The sequence below is a fragment of the Penaeus japonicus genome, unplaced genomic scaffold (genome assembly GCF_977035675.1).
Source record: "Penaeus japonicus unplaced genomic scaffold, GWHDUDI00000001_assembly GWHDUDI00000005, whole genome shotgun sequence".
NCBI classification, from domain to species: domain Eukaryota; kingdom Metazoa; phylum Arthropoda; class Malacostraca; order Decapoda; family Penaeidae; genus Penaeus; species Penaeus japonicus.
In genome coordinates, this window is record NW_028234407.1 from 11,272,630 (window position 1) to 11,277,629 (window position 5,000).

Genomic DNA, 5,000 nt, shown 5'->3' on the forward strand with positions numbered 1-5,000 from the left:
ATATATATTTATACATTTTATATGTTTTTTATATTTTCTGATTTTTATATATATTTTTATATATTGTTATATTTTTATTTTTATTTATAATATTTTGATATATATTTGTGATATATATGATTTATATTTGTTTTATATGATTTATTCATATGTTATTTTTATATATATTATATATATATAAATATATATTTTTATTTATGTATTTATACTTATTTATTTATACTATTAATAGATATATATATTTATTTGTGTGTGTGTGGTGTGTGTGTGTGTGTGTTGTGTGTGTGTGTTTGTGTGCAGTGGTGTGTGTGTTATTATAATATGTTGATTATATTGATATTTTTTTTTTATTTATAATATATATATATTTATTTTTTGATATTTTTATGTATGTTGTTTATTTTTATTAGTTTATTTATTTATATTATTTATTTTTTATATTTGTATTATTTTATATTTTTATGTTTGTTTGTTATTTAATGATTTATTTTATTTTATTAATATATTATTATTGTTTATTTTTATTTTTATATATTTTTATGTGATGTGTGTTTGTGTGTGTGTGTGGTGTGGAGTGTGTATGTGTGTGTGTGTGTGTGTGTTGTGTGGCATCATTCCTGCAATGTTAGGTTTGCCCAAGGTGGGACTAGTTTCATTGCTAAATTTTTTTTTAATTTATAGATTTCCTTCTGTTTGGGGAATGATTATTAAACTTCAAATGAACTGTAAATTTGTTTGCAACACATGATCAATTGATGATTTTTTTATGGAACTACTATACACAATGCTATTATCCGTTATCATCAATCGGCATGAGTTTGCGGGAGATGCAGTCTATAATAGGTGAGTTATAATTAAATGAAACGGTTGAAAATCTAGATTGTGGCGATAATGTGTCTTAAGCGATCGTCATAATAATGGCAAGATCATTCGTGAGAATTTCTGTTTGGTGTCCGAGTGAAGTTTTGCGACTTTTATAAGACTTTATATGTTTATCTTCATGGTTATTTATATAGAACTTTTATAGTACGGAAGGAATATGGCAACGAGAAGAAGGTTTTTGGGAACTAACTTTAATTATTGTTCTATGAACTAATCTGGGGTCAATGCTGTTTTTGTATCGTCATATAACATTATTTACATTTAAATGAACAGGGAAGGTTTATCTTATGATATTGCTAAATTACGCCATTCCCGAATGGCTTGGCGGCCTATTAGAATGTGAAGGTAAAGTTAAGCAGGTGATAATGTATGCAACGATTATGTTCCCTTTGTGCATTACATGCAAATTAAATCGAACAATGTATTAATGACGGAAATACAGCAATGATATCGCGCAAAGGATTGACTGAGTTTTTTAAGGATCCAATCACATAACAAGCACTCGATAAAATACAGGCTCGGTTTATAGCAAGATTCGCTGACAATCGTAAGAAGCCGTCAGTTACATTGCAACATTTCTGAGATAGAATGTATTTTCGTTTTTTTACCTTCACTGCTTGTTTCATCCTTGTTTGTATCTGACTTTTTGATTTTTTTGAAAAAAATAAAATCCTTAATGTTCCATTGTTTTGTAAGTGTATTTCACCACACAAACTCTCGCAAACTCACACTCAAATATATATATATAAACTATTTATTTATATATTTTATATATATGAGCTGTTGGTGTGTTGTGTTGGTGTAGGTGTGTGTTGTGAGTGTGTGTTTGTGTGTGTGCGGTGTGAGTGTGTGTGCTGTGTGTGAATTCAGTGTTGTGTGTGAATATATATATATATATACTATATATATATTTATTTATGTCAGATTTTTAATATAAATTATTATATATATATATGTATATATATATAATGTATTGTATATATTATATATATAGATAGAGCCATATGTTTATGTATACACATGTATTTATTCACTTCATCTATTTACACGTACCTCACAAAAGGAATTACATGGGGAAAAGAGGAGAATCATTAAAATATTAAAAGTCTTGGTTGGTATTTTCGAAAAACGAAATAAAAAATAAAATCGGGTGTTTATTTTAACACCAAACATAATTTACAATTATACATATTATATAACCTCCCCCCAACATAATTACTATTTATCTTTGCAGAGGGAGCTAAAGAGGGATTACAGTTGGTCCCATTAACGAAGACATTAAATTAAGAGTTATTCGTTTTTTCCTGGTTTTCCACTTCCCTTTGATATATTCCTGAACCTCCACATTGGCTGACTGATTCCCTTTGTTATTTCTATGTTTTATGTTTACATATTCACATAACATATCAACATCGAAAGTTATGTGTTTAGAATGAGTTGCTTTTTACCATTGTTTGCTTGGATAAATGTGGTGTAGTGTTTGTTGTGTGAAGGTTGTTGAAGGTGTCCTCTTCTGTTTCATATTCTTCTATGCAGCAGAATAGGAATTATGATTAAAGATCTATATATTTTTTATTTACATAGGGAAAATAGGAAGAAAACGAGTTTTGAAAAGATCCTAGAAATTAACCTTTGATTACGCTTAGAGCACCAAGATTGAAAAATGATTGCAATGACTGGGTTTCGTGGTTTATTAAAAGCTGATTATATAATTTCAGCATATTAGCATTTATAATCTAAAAGTAAAAGTGACATTGTCCTGCTTATCCATTCATGTATTTTTCGATACTACCTTTTTCCACACAAAACCATTAGGAAATAATTTGATTGACAATGGAGAAACCAATCAATAAGCTAGTCATAAGAGAGTAACAACCATCGATCCTTGCAAACGATGCTCCGAATGATAAGAGGTTGCTTTTGTTTATTATTTCCATTTATTATCTCGCAGTTTCACGGACTCGGGTCGTCCTGCCCACTACGCATTGCCAACGTTATTGCTCCACACTACTATGCCTTGGGAAACACTGGGGAGATAATTCTCATATCTGGTAACGCGGGGCCAGTTTTATGCAAATTTAGAGATCCTGAATATTCAGTGACTGATTAAATCCACGATTTTTTACGCAACGGATTGCTTTTTATGTTCCTGTTCTATAAGTGGAGTTTAATTATATTTTAAGGCCTGTAGAGAGGGTTTTAAGGGGTCTAAATTTCCTGGTTAAGTATTTTTTTTATTAGGGTTATTAATTTCCTGTTACGTATAGGGCAGTAAGACATATTACTTTTTTTATTTTTTATTTTTTTTATTTTTATTTTTTTTTTTTTGTTTGAATTGTACAGAATGTCTGAAACTTATTAAATGTTAGAAAGAGGTCTGAATGATTACGATTAACAAAGTGGGAGTGTGTGTGTGTGGTGTGGGTGTGTCTGTGTATGTATTTTGTGTTTGTGTTGGTGTAGTGACATTGATTGTTGATGAGTTTTATATTTATTTTTTTATTTATTGATATACTAATATAGTATATATATATATTTATATATAAATATATATTCAATGTATATGTTGTGAGTGAATATGCTTGTTTTTAATTTTCTTTTCAGTAAGATTATATGTATCTCTTTTTTTTTTTTGCCATTTTTTCCTAGATATATTATTCACCCCTCCCCCCAACCCCCCAACCATTCTCTTTCCCTGAATGGCACTGTGACACTGCCAATGATTTCGTCGCTGAGCAGAAACTTTACGGTTCTCCTACTAGATGGGTTAGTGATGTGTGTGTGCATATATATATGTATATATATATATATATATATATATATATATATATATATATATATATATATATATATATATTTTTTTATATTTTATATATATTTATATTCAATAATTATTTAATGGCCTGTGAATCTGACGGCTCGGGTTAGAGTACCAGTGTAAGGAAGGTTAATTTGTATATATATATATATTTTTATATATATATTATATTTATTATTATATATTATATTTATCTTATTATATGTTATGTTTATATTTACATGTGTATATTTATATATACATATATATTTTATATATATAGATATATATATATCAATATATATATTTATATTATATATATATAAATATATATATTTATTTATAATATATATATATATATTATATATATGTATGTATGTAAATACATGTATACATATGTATGTGCTGGTACATTTATATGTATATATATGTATGTATATTAATCCGTTACAATGTGTTCTATCACATACCGAATTATAACCAGTATAAGTAATGGATATATCTCTCCCCTTTATAATTTATTGATAATCCTTTTATCGTCTCTGACACCACCATTGTTTCCAGAAGCACATACCAGAAAGTTTTACCCCCCATGATTCATTTCCCCATATTCAAATGTAATGCATCTTGCATGGAGTTTTATACATGGAACAACAGAATTACAAATAATCAACATCCAATATCATAATTGTCAAAAACGAAACAGACATGTAATTAAAGGCCATTGCAATCTAATCACCAGTGGATATTAATTAATAACAGTGATTATTGTATTAGGGCAATTGCAGCCACAGGGTAGATTCAATGGGGTGTTGTGGGGAACAGTGGGGAATCTGTTTGTTCCTTTTCATTCTTTCTGTTACTTACTTCTTGAAAGGTATGTATACTATGTCATTATGTTTATATACATAAATATACATATATATATATATATATATATTGTTTAATATCTTGATATATATATATATATTATATATATATATTAGTAGATATGTAGATAGATGATAGATTTATAGATAGATAGAGTAGACAGTTAGAAAAGAGAGATAGATAGACCAGACACACACAATGTTGGTGCATATTAGTATATATGATATAGTTAATGTGTATATATTATATATATATATATATATATATATATATACTTTATAATATACTATATATATACTATATTTTAGATTGTTATTATATATACACAGACACACACCAACACACACCACAACACACACACCAAGCCAACAAGTATATATATATTTTTTATATATATATATTAATATATATATATATATATATATATATATATGTGTGTGTGTGTATATGG